This window comes from Macaca thibetana, chromosome 1, assembly GCF_024542745.1.
Source record: "Macaca thibetana thibetana isolate TM-01 chromosome 1, ASM2454274v1, whole genome shotgun sequence".
Lineage (NCBI taxonomy): Eukaryota > Metazoa > Chordata > Mammalia > Primates > Cercopithecidae > Macaca > Macaca thibetana.
In genome coordinates, this window is record NC_065578.1 from 59,398,009 (window position 1) to 59,418,486 (window position 20,478).

Here is a 20,478-nt window from a genome sequence, read left to right on the forward strand (position 1 = left end):
ACAGATTGAATGATGCCCATCTACATTGGGAAGAGCCATCTTCCTTACTCAGTTCACCAACTTAATGCTAATTTCTTCTGGAAATACCCACACAGGCACACCCAGAAATGTTTAACCAGATATCTGGGCATCCCATGGCCTACTGAAGTTGACACATAAAATTAACCATCAGACCTCAAATTGGCTTCAAACTTAGCACTGAAGTAGAGAAATGACTAAGTATAATTTCACATCTCTCATTTAGATTTTCCATTGGCCCAATCCTTATCAAGTCACTACTAATTCTCACCTTTCCAGAGGTCCCATGAAACAATGAGTGATAAATGAGTAAACAAAACAAATAAACAAATAGCTGTAGGATACAGTGTGAGCAGCAACTCCTGCTGTGAAACGAGATCATAACAATGCCTACAACAATTATGGAGGGCAGAAACTTCGATGTAAAATTCAGCACCCTCAATAGTCAGTATCCTTGTCACAGATAAGAGTGGGCAGAGGCAGAAGTGGAGGCACTTTTTAGACAGTAGCAGAATGTATGCTTGTGTGATCATCATCAAACATCCAATTTGAGAAATGTTCTTGATTAAACACAGTGTGGGTCAGTTCACCAAGGATATGACATACTGAAACCATCACCTGTCTAGCTCCATCAGCCCCTCCCTTGACCTAAGAAGAACAGTATCTGAAAAGACAGCCATACCATTTTTTTTTTTAATAGTGGTAGCATTATTAAATGAGAAAAACACCATAGACTGGTATAGCAGGATTTTGGCTAGGGATTGATTGATATCTCAAGATTAATCTCTGTACAACATGGAGGAAATATATGTTTGTGATTTTAAAGTGTTTGAACTATTTACTTAATATTAAAGGCCTCTAGTGGCATAAATATTCCCCCAGTGGACTGAGGAGGCTCATGGGAAAGAGCTTACACCAAGGGAAGAGGGTCAGATTGTATAAAGCAATTTTAATGACAGGAGAGCAGAATCAAAGTATACATGATTTCTAAAAGATGTTTTTCAAATGAGAAGGTAGCCCAAAGTAGAAAATAATAGCCAATTTGATAGTCAAATTAGATACAAAAGATTCCCATAGGCTAGAACATTGGGATGAACCTAACCAACATAATGAATGAGGTGGGAAGAAAAGAGTGCTTTTTAAAAAATGTACAGGATGAGATAGTAAGATTTATATGATATATTTAAAATAAAGTGAGCTGCACAAATATTTTTGCTATATTCTTAACGTTAAATTGAACTCATTTCTCAAATAAAATCATATCCAGTTGCCTTTCAAATTCTTGGGAAACTAGTATTTACTGGTAGAATAATGGGGATGGATACAGTTTTTGAGTTCTCTACACATGGAAATCAGCTGTTTTATGATGAGTGACAGTGAAGAGGAGACATACTACTAGTTGGGAATGATTAGGCTATTGAATATGAAATTACCTTAAATATCTCTGACATCTTAGGCTTATTTCACAGACATTTGCCTTAGACAAATTTCCAAATGTTTAGGGATTTTTCACATAATGTTCTGATGTTGGTTTCTAATTTAATTATGCTGTGATCAGGGAAGACATTCTGAGAGATTTCAGTGTGTTGAAATGTATTGGGACTTGCTTTGTGGCCAAGTGTGTTGTCTGTTATGATGAATGCTTCATGTGCACTTGAAAACTATGTGTATTCTGCATTGTTGGGTATAATGTTCCATAAATGACAATTAGGTCAAGTTGGTTGATAGTGTTGTTCAAGCCCTCTATATCCTTATTGATTTTCTGTCTACCTGTTTTATCAACTATTTAGAGAAAAGGTCATGACATTTCCAGCTGTAATTGTGGATATGTTTATTTATCTTTCTAGACGTCAGTGTTTGCTACATGTATTTTGAAGCCCTGTTATTAGGTACATATACGTTAAGACTATTACATCATATTAATGAGTTGGTGGACCATTTATAACTATTAAATGCTCCTTCTTTCTGGTGATATTCTTATCCTAAAGTCTACTCTTTTCGATAATAATATAGCTATTCCCACTTTCTTACTTTTACTCTATTTTGATACTACAGCTACGCCTGCTTGCTCACAATTACTTTGTGTCTTTATACTTATATGAGTTTGTTGTAGACAATATAGTGTCTTGCTTTATTATTCAGTCTGACTTTCTCTGCCTTCCAATTGGAGGTTTTAGACCATTTTCATTTTATATAAATATTGGCATGATTTGATTTAAGTCTACCATCTTGCTGTTTATTTTCCATTTCTCTAATTTGTTCTGTATTCCTTTTACCTCTATTTTGAAGAAAAGTTATAAAACATTCTTTATTTGTTTTTATGTATGTGATGTGTCTTCCCCCATCCTCCTTCCCAGCTGCTTTTAAAGTTATTTTCAATTACTGATTTTTAGCAATTTGATTACGATATGCCTTGGTGTGATATTTTTGTTTGTTTGGGGTTTTTTTTAATCTTGCTTTTTTTAGCTTCTAAACAAGGATATGGGATTTTATGAAATTGATTTAAAAATGTAATCACTATTTTTTCAAATGATTTTTCTGACCAACCCCTTTCTTTTTATGGGACTTCAGTAAAATATACATTAGCATACTTAATAGTGTCTCATTTTACTGTGATTTTGATTATTTTTTCAAACTTTTTTCTTTGTGCTTCAGTTTGGATGAGTTCCATTACTATGTCTCCAAGTTCACTGTTCATTGCTATGTCATCAAATTCTTTTGCAGTGTCTGCTCTGCCATTAATGCCATCCAGCGATTGAAAACATTTTTTAGACATTGCATTTTTAAATTTTACAGTTTTAAAATGTTTCATTTTTCTGAATAATTTGTTCACAATTTATTTTGAAACCTTGGTTATATTTCTAATAGCTGTCTTAAGCTCCTTATCAGTCAACTTTATCAGTCTTTACACTTCTGGGTCTATTTCTATTGACTATTTTTTCCCTCTATGGGTCAACTTTTTATGCTTCTTCATATACACTGTAATTTTTTATTAGATTCTGAATCTATGTATGTAACGTTGTTAAGTGTTGGTGAATTTTGTTGTCATCTTTTAAAGATTGTTGAATTTGGTTTAGGTGGGTTATAGAGTTTCTTGCAGATTAGTTTGATTATGGTGAAGCTTATTTTTAAGGATTTTAAAAAGCAACCTAAATTAACCTTCATTCTAGGCCTAGTTTATGTTTAATACAGAGGTATCATGCTTCTGGTGTTCTTACTGAATTTCCCAGGTATTGAACAAGATTTCTTTACTCTGGCTGGTTAGAAAGCCTCACAGCCCTGTGTGAGCTCTGGGAATTGTTCACCTTACAGCTTTGTGGTAATCATTCTTTCTATGGTAGTTATTTCCTGGCCTCATTCTATTACTTTACCTTGAAAATTACATGTGCTTCAGTCTCCCAAAGCCCGATTTCTGTTGACTTGTTTCAGAGTCCAGTGTTTTGTTTGGGCTCCCCCTCTTCTTCCATAATGATCCAGAAAATTCCTGCAGGCAGAAAGTTGGGACAGTTGTAGGACCTACTTTGCTTGTTCTCTTATATCAAGGATCACACTTCTGGGCTGTCTTCTGTTCAATGTGAGAAAAGAGTTGTTTACATAGATTATGCAGTTTTCTAGTTATATGCCAGAGGAAAACAAGTCTAGTGCTATAGTACTCTACACTCCACTATGGATCGAAACAAAGTCTATAGTAGAAGTTTTAATCTCTTTCCTTGAAGTAAACTTTTTAATTTTTACATTCCTCCAAAATATTTTATATTTCATAAAGTAATATATGGAACTTTTGGTTTTCAGTCCAGAATGTAAGAAGCTGGAAGTTGCCACTCTGTTCTAACAAGTAAAAAGCCGAACAAACTGAAAGGTCAACAATTATTCTTAGATACATCAATGGGTTGTGGTCACAGGGTAAACCACTGCTCCTAAATTGGAAAGCCCAACATTCAAATTCAGAGAATTGTGGCTTGCTAGAACAGAAACCCATAAGCACAAACTTCCATTGAAATCAGTGCCAAGGTGGAGAAACCTGAACTATAAGTGATAAATTGCTGAAGGCTTAGCATTGACAAGTCTGACAGATAAAAATTCCAGGGGTTCCCAGGCATCAGAGTCTCCTCACACTTTTGTAAGTTTTACCTCCAGGAGCTCAATCAGTGTATTAGTCTATTTTCACACTGCTGACAAAGACATACTAGAGACTGGGCAGTTTACAAAAGAAAGAGGTTTATTGGACTTACAGTTCCACGTGGCTGGGGAGACCTCAAAATCATGGCAGAAGGTGAAAGGCACATCTCACATGGCAGCAGACAAGAGAAGAGAGCTTGTGCATGAAAACTCCCCTTTTTAAAACCAACAGATTTCATAAGACTTATTCACTATCATGAGAACAGTATAGTAAAGGCCTGCCCCCATGATTCAATCACCTGCCACCAGGTGCCTCCCACAAAATATGGGAATTGTGGAAGCTACAATTCAAGATGAGATTTGGGTGAGGACACAGCTAAATCATATCATTCTGCTCCTGGCCTCTCCCAAATCTCATGTCCTCACATTTAAAAACCAATCATGCCCTCCCAACCATCCCTCAAAATCTTAATTCATTTCAGCATTAACTCAAAAGCCCACAGTCCAAAGTCTCATCTGAGACAAGACAAGTCTCTCCTGCCTATGAGCCTGTAAAATCAAAACCAAGTTAGTTACTTCCTAGATACAACGGGGGTACAAGCATAGAGTAAATACAGCCATTACAAATGGGAGAAATTAGCAACAACAAAGGGGCTATGGCCCATGCAAGAATGAAATCCAGCAGGGCAGTCAAATCTATTTTTTTTTTTGAGATGGAGTCTCTCTCTCTGTCGCCCAGGCTGGAGTGCAGTGGCATGATCTCAGCTCACTGCAAGCTCCACCTCTCAAGTTCATGCCATTCTCCTGCCTCAGCCTCCTGAGTAGCTGGGAATACAGGCACCCACCACGAAGCCCAGCAAGTTTTTTGTATTTTTAGTAGAAATGGTATTTCACTGTGTTAGTCAGGATGGTCTCGATCTCCTGACCTCGTGATCTACCCATGGATCCACTCGCCTCAGCCTCCCAAAGTGCTGGGATTACAGGCATGAACCACCATGCCCAGCCGGGCAGTCAAATCTAAAATCCAAAATAATATTGAATATTGACTCTGTGTCTCCCATTCAGGTCACACTAATAAAAAAAAGTGGGTTCTCGTGGTCTTGGGCAGCTCCACCCCTGTGATTTTGCAGGGTATAGCCTCATTCCCAGTTGCTTTCATGGGCTAGCATTGAGTGTCTGCAGCTTTTCTAGGTGCACAGTGTAAGCTGTTGGTGGATCTACCATTCTGGGGCCTGGAGGATGGTGGCCTTCTTCTCACAGCTCTACTAGATAGTGCCCCAGTAGGAACTCTGTGTGGGAGCTCCTACCCCACATTTCCCTTCCACACTACCCTAGCGGAGGTTATTCATGAGGGCCCCGCCCCAGCAGCAAACTTCTTCCTGGACATCTAGGAGTGTCCATACATCCTCTGAAATCTAGGCAGAGCTTCCCAAACCCCAGTTCTTGACTCTGTGTACTCACAGGCTCAACACCACATGGAAGCTTCCAAGGCTTGGGGCTTCCACCCTCTGAAGCCATGACTTGAGTTATGTGTTGGCCCCTTTCAGCCATGGCTGGGGCATCTGAGATGCAGGGCATCAAGTCCCTAGGCTGCACATAGCATGGCTGGACCCAGCACACAAAACCATTTTTTCCTTCTAGGCCTCCAGGCCTGTGATGAGAGGGGTGCCATGAAGACCTCTGATATGCCCTGGAGTCATTTTCCCTATTGTCTTGGGGATTAACATTCAGCTTCTCATTACTTATGCAAATTTCTTCAGCTGGCTTGAATTTCTCCTTGGAAAATCAAATTTTCTTTTCTATCATATTGACAGGCTGCAAATTTTCCAAACTTTTATGCTCTGTTTCCATTCAAAACAAAAAGCCTTTAACAGCACCCCAGTCACCTCTTGATTGCTTTGCTGCTTGGAAATTTCTTCCACCAGATACCCTAAATCATCTCTCTCAAGTTCAAAGTTCCACAACTCTCTAGGGCAGGAGTAAAATCCTGACAGTCTCTTTGCTAAAACATAACAAGAGTCATCTTTGCTCCAGTTCCCAACAAGTTCCTCATTTCCATCTGAGACCACCTCAGCCTGGACCTTATTGTTCATATTGCTATTAGCATTTTTGTCAAAGCCATTCAACAAGCCTCTAGGAAGTTCCAAGCTTTCCGACATTTTCCTGTCTTCTTTTGAGCCCTCCAAACTGTTCCAACCTCTGTCTGTTACTCAGTTCCAAAGTTGCTTCCACATTTTTCTGTATCTTCAGTAGTGCCCCGCTCTCAGTACCAATTTACTATATTAGTCCATTTTCACAGAGCTGATAAAGACATACCTGAAACTGGGCAATTTACAAAAGAAATAAGTTTATTGGACTCACAGTTCCATGTGACTGGGGAGGCCTCAAATCATGGTGGAAGGTGAAAGGCAGATCTCACATGGCCACAGACAAGAGAAGAGAGTTTATGCAGGGAAACTCCCCGGTTTTAAACCATCAGATCTGGTGAGACTTACTCACTGTCACGAGAATAGCATGGGAGAAGCCTGCCACCATGATTCAATCACCTCTCACCAGGTCACTCCCACAACACCTGGGAATTCAAGATGAGATTTGGGTGGGGACACAACCAAACCATGTCAACCAGTTTCTTACTGTAAATAGAGAAAAATCTCCTTGTGCTTCTGGCAAGGACCAGGGAAATCATTTAAATCATTTAAAATCATTTAAATCATAGGATCATTTAAAATATGCCAGAGCATCTCCTTAACAAGGCCTGCCCTCAGGAGAAACTAACCTTCTGGAGTTTTATCAGAGCCTAACTGCCCTAAAATGAGGAAAATATCTAAGTCCAGCACCCTCTAGCTATCCTGTTCTACTAAAGCAGGGGTGGGCGGACACTGAGAAGCACATGTGCTGTTCACTGTCCAGACATACGGGCTCAATGGAAGACTGAGACCTCCTCACAGGGCTGGAGAATGATTCCCTTCCCTCTACAGTCTAGCACCACATTACTAAAAGCCTATTTACTGCAGTCCCTTTATTCTAATATATCATGTCCAGCTATCAATAAAAAATTACAAAAAATACTAAAAGGGAACAACAGAGATTGAAGAGACAGAGAAAGCTTCAGAATGAGACTCAGATATGGCAAGAATGTTGGAATTATCTGACTGGGAATGTAAAACAACTATGATTAAGATGCTAAGTGTTGTAATGAATAGAGTAGACAACATGCAAGAACCGATGGACAATGTAAGTGGAGAGACAGAATTTCTAAGAAAGAACCAAAAAATAAGTTCTAGCAATAAAACAAAACTGTAACAAAAATGAATTTCTCTAATGGAAGTATTGGCAGACTAGATATGGCTGAGGACAGAATCTCAGAGCTTGATAGTATCTCAGTTGAAACCACCAAAATTGGAAATCAAAGAAGAAAAAGACTAATGAAATAGAGCAGAATATCCAAGAACTGTGGGACAACTAATGAAGGTGTAACATATGTGTAAGAGGAATACCAGAAGCAGACAAGACAAAGAAAATTTTTAGAATATGTTAATATAAAAGAAATATTGAGAATTTCCTCAAATTAATGTCAGACACCAAACCACACATTGAGGAAGCTCACAGAATGCTGAGCAGGAGAAATGTCAAAAATATTACACTTGGGCATATTATTTTCAAACTACAGACAATTCAAAATAAGGAAAAAAATCCTGGAAGAAGTCAGAGAGGAAAAACCGCCTTACCTATTGAGGAACAAAGATAATAATTCCAACTTCCCCTCAGAAATTATGCTAGCAATATGAGAGTGGAGTACAATATTTAAAGTGTTGAGAGAAGAAACCATCAACATAAAGTTCTGTATGCCTTGTGAAACTATCCTTCGAAAGTGACAAATAAATAAAGACTTTCTCAGAGAAACAAAAACTGAAGGGAATTTGTTGCCAGTAGACCTGCCTTGAAAGAAATGTTAAAATAAATTATTTAATAAAAAGGAAAATGATAAAGGTCAGAAACTCAGGTCTGCATAAAATAAGGAAAAGTATCTGAGAAGGAATAAGGGAAGGTAAATACAGGCATAAATTTTTTATTCTTAACTAATGCAACAGAACAGCTTTTCAAAAATAATAGCAGCAATGTATTAGATTATATGTGTGTATATATATATGTGTGTGTACAAGCAAGATGAATTACAGCAATGATAATAGAAATGTGATGGAGGAATTATTTATTTATTATGAGGTACTTGAATTACTTGTGAAGTGTTATAGTATTATTTGAAACTAAATTTGGATTAGTTGTAAATGTACATTGCAAACTCCAGGGTAACCACTAAACAAAGATTAAAAATAGTTTAATATGGTAACAAAAGAGAGGAAGTGGAATAATAAAATGCTCAATTAAATCCACAAAAGCCAGAAAAAAGTAGAAGACAAAAATAGGAATAAAGAACACGAGCAACAAATAAAAAACAGTAATGGATACAGTAGTTATTAATCCAACTATATAAATCCAACTATATACAGTAGATATTAAACCAACTATATTGTTTATATCAAGAAATAAACAATCTGAATAGACCATTGATGGTCAATGGTCTAAATGCAGCAATTAGAAGATAGTGTTCCAGTGAATCATGAAACAAGATCTAACTGTATATTATATACCAGAAGCCCACTTTAAATATAAAGACACATATAGATTAAATGTAAATGAATGGAGAAATGCATATTGTATTAAGATGAATCAAAAGAAAGCAGAAGTAGCTATATTAATTTCAGGCAGAGCAGACTTTAAACCATTGAAGGTTATCAGGGAAAAAGAGGATCATTATATGATAATAAAGTGTCAGTTCCACAAGAAGACATAACAATTCTTAGTGAATGTTTATGTGCCTAACAACAGAATGTTGAAATATATGAGGCAAAATAAATGATAGAACTACAAGGAGAAATAGACAAATCCACTAATATGGTTGGGGAGTTCGACACTCCTCTCTCAGATACGGACAGATTCAGCAGGCAGAAAATCAGTAAAGACATAGTTGAACTGAATAGCATCATCAATCAACTAGGTATAACTGACATCTATAGAGTACTTTATCCAACAACAGTAGAACACACATTCGTCTCAAGTTCACATGAAATGTTTATCAAGATAGACCACATGTTGAACTGTAAAATACACCTTAACAAATAAAATAAGAATGGAAATTATACAAAGTACATTGTTAAAGCAGAGTGGAACTAAACTAAAAATGAATAATTCAAAAGCCCAAAAAGTCTCAAAATGCTTGAAGATCAAACAATCTACTTCTAAGTAACACAGGGCTCAATGAAGGAATCTTGGGAGACATTAAAAATACTTTGAACTAAAGAAAAATAAAAACAAAACTTATCAAAATTTGTGAAATACAGAAAAAAAGCAGTGTAATTTTGCAATTAAATGCATATATTAGAAAAGAAGAAATATCTAAAATCAATCACTTCTGCCTTGGGAAGCCAGAAAAAGAAGAGCAAACTAAATCCAAACTGAGAAGAAGCAAAGAAATAATAACAATTAGAGCAGAAATCAATAAAATTGAAAACATGAAATCAATAGAGAAAATTCTTGAAGCCAAAAGATGGTTTTTTGAAAAAAAAATCAGTAAAATTGATGAGTCTTTTGTAAGCTAACAAAAAAAATAGAGATAACACAGATTATTCCATCAGAAATGAAAGTGGGGACATCACTACAAATCCCATAGATGTTAAAAGGATAATAAAGGAATATTATGAACAATTCTATGTCCATAAATTTGATAACCTAGATGAAATAGACCCTTCCTTGAAAGACACCATCTGCCAAAACTCATGCAAGAAGAAATAAACAATCTGAATAGGCCTAAATCTATTAAATAAATTGAATCAACAATTAATAACCTTCCAAAACAGAAAGCACCAGGCCCAGATGTGTTCACTGGTGAATTCTACCAAAAAAATTAAGTAAGTTCACAAATTCTGCACCTTGTCTTTCAGAAGATAGATGCAGATGGAATACTTCCTAACTCATTCTGTGAGGCCAGCATGTCCCTAATATCGAAGCCAGATAAAGACAGTGCAAGGAAAGAGAACTACAGGCCAGTACCTCTCATGAGTATAGGTGCAAAAACATCAATAAAATAATGGCAAATTGAATTCAGCAGTATATAAAAAGAACTGTAAACTACAACCAAGTGAAATTTATCTTAGTATGCAGGCCTGGTTCAATGTTCAAAAATCAATTAATTTAGCCCATTACATCAAAAGAATTGATATGGTTTGGATGTTTGTCCCTCCAAATATCATGTTGAAATGTGATCCTCAATGTGGAAGGTGGGGCCTGGTAGGTGGTGTTTAGGTCATGGAGGCAGTCATGAGGGCAGATCTCTCATAAATGGCTTAGTGCCCCCCCCCACAATAATGAGTAAGTACTCAATTCATTAGTTCACATAAGAGCTGGTTTAAAAAGCCTGGCATATTTCTTGCTGCCTGTCTCACCATGTGACATGCCTGCTCCTTCTTCACCTTCTGCCATGACTGTAAGCTTCCTGAGGTCTTCACCAGAAGCAGATGCTGGCACTATGCTTCTTGTACAGTCAGAACTGTGAGCCAAAATAAACCTCTTTTCTTTATAAATTACCCGGTCTCAGGTATTCCTTTATAGCAATGTAAAATGAACTAACACAAGGTTAATGAAGAAAAATCATATAATCTTACCAAAAAATACAGAAAGCCTATTTGCAAAAATTCAACTCCTATTCATGATAAAAACTCTCAGTAAACCAGGAATAGAGGGAAACTTCTTCAACTTGATAAAGAATACCTATAATAAACATAAGCTAATGTTATACTTAAAAGTAAGAAACTCAAAGCTTTCTCACTAGTACCAGGAACAAGTCAAGGATATCTCTTCTCATGATTGCTTTTCCATACTGGAAGTCCTAGTTGATGCAGTAAGACAAAAAGAAGTAAATGGTGATAGATTGCAACGAAAAAACAGAACTTTGTTCACAGATTACATGATTATGGATGTAGAAAATCCAAAAGAATTGACAAAAACTTCTGAAGTTAATAAGCTATTATAGCAAGGTTTCAGGATACAAGGTTAAAACAAAAAAGTCCATCACTTTCCTATATACCAGCAATGAGCAAGTGGAGTTTGAAGTTAAGAACACAATACCATTTACATTGGCAACCCAAAAATGAAATACTTAGGTATAAATCTAATAAACTATGTATTAGGTCTATATGAGGAAAACTGTAAAACTCTGATGAGAGAAATCAATGAAGAATTAAATAAATGGAGAGATATTCCATATTCATGCATAGAAAGACTCAATACTATCAAGACATCAGTTCTTCCCAATTTGATTCAATGGAATCTCAATCAAAATTCCAGCAAGTTACTTTGTGGATAATGTCAAACTCATTCTGAAGTTTATATGAATGGGCAAAAGACACAGAATAGCCAACACAATACTGAAAGAGAAGAATAAAGTTGGAGGGCTGACACTACTTGACTTCAAGGCATACTATAAATTACAGCGATAAAGACAGTGTAGTATTGGTGAAAGAATTGACAAATAGATCAATGAAACAGAAGAGAGAGCTCTGAAATAGACCCAAATATAGTCAACTGATCTTTGACAAAAGAGTTAAGGCAATACGATGGAGAAAATATTTTTTTCAACAAATGCCACTGAAACAACTAAATTTCCACATGAAAAAAAAAAAAGAGTACAGATACAGATTTTACACCCTTCACAAAAATTAATTCAAAATGTATCATAGCTCTAAAGTAAAATTAAAAACCATAAGACTCTTAGAAGATAACAAAAGAGAAAATCTAAATAATTTGGGGTTTGGCTATGACATTTTAGATGCAATACTGCTATGGTTTAAAAGCATTTCCCCAAACAAGCACACATTGTAAACCTAATACCCAATCCAACAGTGTTAAGAGATGGGACCTGGAAAAGGTGATTAGGCTATTAGGTCCCCACCCTTACAGATGGATTAATGCTGTTATGATGGGAGTGAGTTCTTTATAAAAAATTGAGTTTGGGTGACATCTTGCTCTCTCTCTCTCACCCATGTGATGCCTTTCACCATGTTACGGTGAAGCAAGAAGGCCCTCACCTGATGCTAATACCTTGATTTTTGGACTTGCTAGCCTACAGAATTGTGAGGAAATAAATTTCTGTTTTTTAATAAACTAGCCAGTCTCAGGTATTCTGTTATAGCAGCACAAAACAAACTAAAACATACACCAAAGTTATGGTCTATGAAAGAAATAATTGATAAACTGGGTTTGATTGAAATGAAAAATTTCTTCTCTGTGAATGACACTGTCAAGAACATAAAATGATAAGTGACAAGCCACAAATTTGGGTAAACTGGCAAAACATATATCAGATAAGGAATTGTTATCCAAGATACACTAAGAACTCTTAAACTCAACAATAATAACATGAACAACCTAATTGAAAAATAGGCCAAAGACCTTGACAGCTCACCAAAGAAGATACATAGATGGTAAATAAGCATATGAAAAGATCCTCCACATTATATGTCATCAGAAAGTTCAAATTGAAACAACAGTAAGATACAACTATAACCTATCAGACTGACCAAAATCCAGAACATCAAATACTGACAAAGCAACGGAAACTCTCATACACTACTGATGGAAATGCAAAATGATACCTCCGCTATGAAATACATTTTGAAGGTGTTTTACAAGATGAATCATACTCTTACCATACAACCCAGCATTTGCTTGCATTGGTATTTTCCCAAAGAAGTTGAAAGCCTATGTACACACAAAAACTTGGACATGAATGTTTATAGCAGCTTTATTTGTAATTGTCAAAACTTGAAAGCAACCAAGTTGTCCTTCAGGTGAATGGATAAATAAATTTTGGTATAACCAGATAATATAAAATTATTATTCAATCCTAAAAGGAAATGAGCTATGAAGCCATGAAAACACATGAAAGAAACTTAAATGAAAGGGAAGCCAATCTGAAAAGACTACATAATGTTTCATTCTACCTATATGACGTTCTGGAAAGGACAAACCCATAGAGTCAGCAAAAACATCGGTGGTTGCCAGGAGTTGGGGAAGGCAGGCAGAGTGCAGAGAATTTTTAGGGCAGTAAAACTACTCTCTATGATGTTATAATGGTAAATAAATGTCATTATACATTTGTCCAAACCCATAGGATGCACAATACCAAGAACGAACTCTAGTGTAAAGTGTGGACTCTGGGTGATAAGGATTGTTAATGGAGGTTCATCAGATGCAAAAAATGTACCATCCTGGTGGGGCATTTTTATAATAGCAGGTGCTAAGCCTGTGGGGGAAAGGAGTAAATAGGAAATCTCTCTACTTTCCTCTCAATTTTGTGTGAACCTAAAATTGCTCTACAAAAACATCTGTTAAAAATAATACATAGTTTATTCCATGTACTATTGACAGTTCTATTATGTACTCCACCTTCAGAAGCCATGTGAACTACAGTAAGTTCTTAAACATCTCTAAGATTCAATTTCCTTATTTATAACATTGGCATAATAGTACTAATCTCATGAGGCTAGTAGCAGTAATCTCTTTATATAAACAATTAGAAGGATTCAGATATATAAAACCTGGTCCTCAGAAGAAGATTGATAAATGATTCTATTCATATAATTAGCAGTCATAAAAATTATAGATTAAAATGATGCATATTCTGCAGTTACTTATATTTGTCTTCCGTAAATTTTAAACTAATGTTTTCTCTTCTATGAACCAAACAACCAACCGATGCAAGTTAAAAACAATGATCTCATTTTACTGTATTTTAATTATTCCATCATATCACAAAAGAAATACACTGGTGTTCTCTCTGTGCCAACATTTAATTGACTACTTAGGTCAATAATAAATTTATCTAACACCTTTCACAAACCACAAGGAATTGAAAACTATACAAGGAATTAAAAACTATGCATATAGAATCACTGAAATTTCTTCTGTTCTTGGCCCTTAGCCACCATTATATGCCTTGATTCCACACAGGATTCTAAAATGTGGCTCCCATTTCAAAGCCAAGATATATGTACCATTCTTTTTCTTCATTAATAAGACAGAGTACAGATCCCTATAAACCAGCCAACAAACATTCTGAATGCCAAAACTAAGCATATTGACTTCCAGAATAACAAGACTTCTATACTCTGTTACTGGGGTTTACAAAACTAAAACCAGATGAGGGTATAGATATACCTCAGAACCTGGGAAAGGATACAGCCATGAGGAAGGGTTCTGTTCAATTCGCTGTGTAAGTTATCTGAAAGTGCTGGCCTCGCTGGAACCTTAAAGATCACCTAGATCTGCGGTTTTCAAACTATGCTCCAAGCATAAGAGGGGGTGGAAGCGGGATAATGGGAAAAGGGAGGTTAAATGGGCAGGGCTCTAGACAGTTTTCTTTTTTCATGCAGCATAGTTTCAGTGTTTTATTTGGGTTTTACAGGATGATTTCATTGAAAAAACTGAGCATTGCTGCTAATCAAAAATATTGACTAGTCATTATTTAGTTGAATAATCTCACTTTCCAGATGAAGAATGTCACCCAAATAGTGACTTTGAATGTTGACACAGTAAGTTAGTGGCATTCCTATAACTAAAATTCAGGTTCCTTACAAAGAAAAAGTATGTGGCTAAAAGACTGGCTTTCTACCTTTTGCTTGTTTTTCCAACTTTGTTCCAAGCCATGTGCTAGGTTCTAGGGCAACAAAAATAAGGTTAGCATCTAATATGAAAATAAGATCAGTAAGTCAATAATTGCAATATATTATTATAAGGACTTCTTGGACTTAAGCACAGGGTGCTACCAGAATGCAAAGGAGGAGCATGTAAATCTGACAGTGGGGAAGAGGGTAGGTGATAGCAGAATAGAATCTTGAAGAATATTTAGATGTCTGACACAAAAAGAGTAGTGTGTTTTCTTTCTGTCACAGAGAACACTATATGCAAAGGCACTGAGGTGAGAAAAAAAAGTATGTTGCAGAAGTGGAAGCAGCATGGTGTAGCAGAAAAGTAAACATGTGGGAAGGAGCAGCCCAGCAGATGAGAGAGGAGAGGTAAACAGAGGCCAGGTCACAGAGGCCTTGTGTGGCTCAGTCCAAAGAAGATGAGGAAGGAATCACAGTCACCACCACTATGCCATTTAGGCCCTCTGGACAGACTGGATCAGTCGTATCTATCATCTGATTGGATCATTTGCCTCCTAAGAAATACACCCTATTGGATCTGATTGGATCGTTTACCTCCTAAGAAATACACCCTATTTCCAAGCCAATGTCTGCCTAACTATCTGCAGCACTTCCTCTGCTCCTAAAGGGCATTTCTACAGCTGACCCTTATGATAACTGGTTGGTAAACTGAGGAAAAATAATTAAGAGATGTGTAAATCAGATATTTGTTTCCATTGACTTTCCCTCTGCCCACTCTATAAAAAATATTTCAACAAAGAGAGAAATAGTCAAGGCATTTTCTTGGAGATGGTTTATATCAGCTGAGCATGGTTTCAGATCTTTAGCCAGATAAGCAATGAAGGAAATATTCTGAACCAGAGCTCTGATTTTACACTGCTCTTTAAGCGCACAAAACAGAACAAAACAAAACAAGTGGTGAAGGTAACAGTATTAACATAAAAAATTAGAAATAGAAGCATGTTATCACAAAAAGTATACCATAGCAGTGATATTATTGCTACCAATGGAAAAACATGAACCTGCATATCTACACTCACGCACAATGTAGTGCCAAAGGCAATTCATGATGAATTGAAAAGTTTAATTTCTCTTTTATTTCTGCCTTGCCATAATCCTGAAATTCAATAGATCTCCAGAGATGTGTACTTTGAGTTAGACATACCTAGGTTCAAATTTTGGCTTTGCTTCTTTCTAACAATGTGTTCAGATACAGGCTATGTAACCCTGTGAACACCAGTGTTCACATCTATGTAATGAAAATAGTAGTTAATCATTTCTTTTGTGAGAAGTAAATTAAATTCAATTCAGTTAATTTAGAATATACACCAGTCTTATTTTGACTTTTATTTGAATCTAGGCTACATATCAGAAGGTGTGGGGTTAAGATTTGGCTTTGCTTGCCCTGAGACTTGCAACTGAAAGCTGATCAAAACCAATCTCTCCACATCACCTCTTGAACTGGGACCTCAGCCCCTCTCTGTGGTGATTATGGCACTGATTAAACCTGGCAGATCAGAGGAAGCAGACGAAAAATACTACATGAATCAGTATCATTAAAGGTTAGGCACTGTACAGTCAACCCTTGAGCAATGTGGGAGTTAGGAGACATATGTAAGTTTTGACTGTCCTAAGACTTAACTACCAATAGCCTACTGTTGACCACAAGCCTCATCGATAACATAGTTGGCACATATTTTGTGTGTTATACGTGTTATACACTGAATTCTTACAATAAAGTAAGCCAGAGAAAATAAAATGTTATTTAAAAAATCATAAGGAAGAGAAAATATATTCTGAAAAAAATTCTTTTTCCTCAGTTTACCAACCAGTTATTATAAGGGTCTGCTGTAGAAATGCCCTTTAAGAGCAGAGGAAGTGCTACAGATAGTTAGGCATGCATTAAGTTGATGTGGCTCATCAAGGGTCTTAATACTCATTGTCTTCACATTAAGTAGGCTGAGAAAGAGGAGGAAGAAGAGAGACTAGTCTTGCTGTATCAGAGGTGGTGGAGGTGGAAGAATATTTGTGTGTAACTGAACCTGCGCAGTTCAGACCTGTGTTGTTCAAGGATCAACTGCAATTTAAGGAAGAACTCCAGGACTTGGGTTAGCACCAGAGGCAAACGTTGAATATATTACTGAACATGGATCATCTGCCTTAAAAAAAATAGACTAATTAGTGTTCACTGCCATATAAACCTTAGGTAATTATAGACCCTGGAATTCTGAGAAATTAAAATAAACATCATTTTAAAATGGAGAAAACTAATGAGAGCTATTTGTAGGGCTCCTGAAGTGCTTTTCAGCAGAGTGGTCTAGCAGGACTGTCAAGGTCATGTCTCGAATTTTGTTAATGTGAACATTTATCATTTAAATCTCATCACTACATTAGCTAATTGAAACCATTTAAACCAAGCAACAGGACAATTTAGCTAGACATAGGGCTTAAGATTTCTCTACTCAGTGAAAAACAAAATAACTCGGCCAATTCCTTGCTCCCTTAAGATCACAGAATCTGTGTTTGAAGGGATCTTAGGGTATCAGCCAGCTCAATCTCCCATCCATACAGGAAGCCCCACTATAATATCTCTGTGCTTTTCCAGAATTTTCTCAAGTACTTTTGCAGATACAAGATTCACTAATTCATAAAAATGTTTTTGTCAGCTCTAATTGTTAGAAAAATTTTTCTGTATTTGTAGGAAATTGTTTTCTTTTTCACTTGCAGTCACTTGTTTTAGTTCAGACTCTGGACCACAAAGCACTTCCCTTCCACTCAAGTGCCTTTCTGTTGTCTGAGGACATCTCTCATGCTTTCCTTGGATATCCTGTTTTTAAAATTCTATTTCCTTTAACGTATTCCACGAGATACCAATCACAGACTACCCTCCTTGTTGTCCTCAGCTCATTGTAATTCAGTTGGTCAGTATTTTTCTTAAAAATTATCCTGCATAATGGAACAAATTTTTGATATAAAAGTCATCTTTTTTTTTGTCTTTAAGTTTTTTGTTCTGTTTAGTTTGGTTTGTCTTTAGTTCTTATATTGACCTTTTGGAGTATCTAAACTTGTGGATAGATAAAAACCTAACTCTTGGATAGGTGAGCAATTATGTAACAAATCACAAATAAAGTCCCTTCTAAAACCAATTTGGGAGTATTCCAGATTAGCAAACTAGTTACTAGAAAACAGACAGACAAACAAACAAAGAACCCCAAATTCAACATCAGAAGAAATTAGTTTAGTTTAGTATAACTTATTTTTGAGTCTTAAACCAGCTTTGAATCTCTACAACATGCACTACTTGGTCATGGTATATAGTTTTAAAAAATACAGATAGCTGATTTCTATTTGTGGGTAAAGATTTTTGTGTCTATGTTCATGTGGAATATCATTCTGTTGTTTCTTTTATCGTACTGCCTTTGCTTTTTCTTGGTATTGCGAAAATAGTAGCTGCATAAAGTGAATTTGAGAGTGTTCCCACTTACTTAGTTTTATGAAAGATTGTGTAGAATTGAAATTAACTCTTAAAGTTAGACAGGATTTTCTAGTAAAACCATGTAAGCCTGAAGATTTTTGGAGGGGATACAGGGAGTTTTTAAATTATGCATACAATTTTTTTAATAGTGAAATGACTATTCAAATTACCTAGCTTATATAAGGTAGTTTGTGATAGTTTGAGGAACTGATTTATTTCATTTAGATTGTCACATTTATCTGTAAATTGTTCACAGTGTTTCCTTATTATCCTTTTGATATGCTCAGAGTCTGTAGTGATCACCCCTGTTTCATTCCTGATGTTAGTAATTTGCATCCTCTATCTTTTTGTCAGTCTTGCTAGAGGCTTGTCCATTTTATTGATGTTTTCAATGTACCGGCTTTTTCTTTTATTGATTTTCTGTTTCAATTTCATTGATTTCTGCTCTTACCTTTATTATTTCCTTTCTTCTTGCTTTCGGTTAATTTTGTTCTTTTTATAGGTTCTCAGTCTGAAATCATAGACTTTTGACTTTTTTGTCTTTTCTAACATAAAACATTTTCTTTTCAGAATTGTTTTAACCATGTCACACAAGTTTTCAAATGTTATGTTTTTATTTTCTTTCAGCTCAATGTATTTTTTAATTTCTTTTGAGATGTCCTTTTTAACCTTTGGATTATTTAGAAATGTATTGTTTAAGTGTGAGATGTTTGGAGATTTTCTGTTATCTATCTGTTGCTGTTTTCCAACTGGATTCCATTGTGGTTAAAGAACAAACTCTGCATCGTTTCAATTCTGTTAAATTTCCCTAGGTTTGTTTTAGGGCCCAGGATATGGTGTATTTTGTTATATATTCTATGGGCACTTAAAAAAAAAGTGCATTCTGCTATTGTTAGGTAGAATGTTTCATAAATGTTTACCAGATTCACTTGGTTGATGATGCCAAGTTCTATACTTTTTCTCTTTTTCTATCTAGTTCCAACAATTGCTGAGACAGGGGCGAAGTCTCCAACTGTAATTGTGGATTTGTCTGTTTCTCCTTTCAGTTTTATAGTTTCACTTCACATATTTTACAGCTCTATTGCTTGTGCATTGGTGCATACAAATTTAAGATTACCGTGCCTTCTTGGTGGATTGACCCTTTCTATCATTATGTAATTCCCTACTTTGTCTTTACTAATTTTCTTTGCTTCTGAAGGCTGCTTTATTTGATATTAATATAGCCATTCCTATTTTATTTTGATTAATGTTTGGATGAATATATTTTTTCATGCAAAGCTACTTAAGTAGTTAATTTTGAAGTGAATTTCTGCAAACATATGTAATTGGTTTGTGTTTTTTGTTACTTTATTTTATTTATTTACTTTTTCTCAACTTTCAGGTTCAGGGTACATGTGCAGGTTTGTTACATGGATAAATTGTGTTACGTGGATAAACTGTGTTGCTGAGGTTTTGTGTATGAATAATCTCATCACCCAGGTAGTGAGCATTGTAAGTGATAGGCAGTTTTCAACCCTCACCCTCCTTACAGCCTCCCTGCTCTAGTAGTCTTCAGTGCTCAGTATCTATTGTTCCCATCTTTACGTCCATGTGCATGCAATGTTTAGCTCCCACTTATAAAGTGAGAACATGCGGTATTTGTATTTGGTTTTCTGTTCCTGCATTAATTCACTTAGGATAATGGCCTCCAGCTGCATCCATATGGCTGCAAACAACATGATTTTGTTCTTTTTCAATGACTGTACAGTATTCCGTGGTATATATATACATTTTCTTTATCCAGTCCACTGTTTATCGGCATCTAGATTAAGTCAATGTCTTTGTTATTGTGAATAGTGCTGCAATGAACATAGCAATGCATTCACAATGCCAATTTTTGCCTTTTAATTAGTGTGTTTAGACAATTCACACTTAATTTAATTATTGATATAATCAGGCTTAGGTCTGCCATTGTATTTTGTTTTTCTTTTCTGTTGGTTCTCTTTCTTTTATTTGTTTTGTTTTGCTCTTTTCTTTTTCCTGACTTCCTATAGGTTGTTTAAACATTTTTTATAATTCTATTTTTCTAAATTTTGATAGGGGTTTTGAGTGGATCTTTCTGTATAG

At 35.8% G+C, this 20,478-nt stretch overlaps 2 protein-coding genes across 2 annotated transcripts in view; both read right to left on the minus strand.

Annotated features, from left to right (window-relative positions):
• The window catches only part of LOC126962825 (mitochondrial import receptor subunit TOM22 homolog), a 448,771-nt gene that overhangs the window by 376,434 nt on the left and 51,859 nt on the right, over positions 1-20,478 (minus strand). The window lies entirely within an intron of this gene.
• The window catches only part of C1H1orf87 (chromosome 1 C1orf87 homolog), a 1,078,851-nt gene that overhangs the window by 202,724 nt on the left and 855,649 nt on the right, over positions 1-20,478 (minus strand). The gene's annotated exons all lie outside the window — the stretch shown is intronic.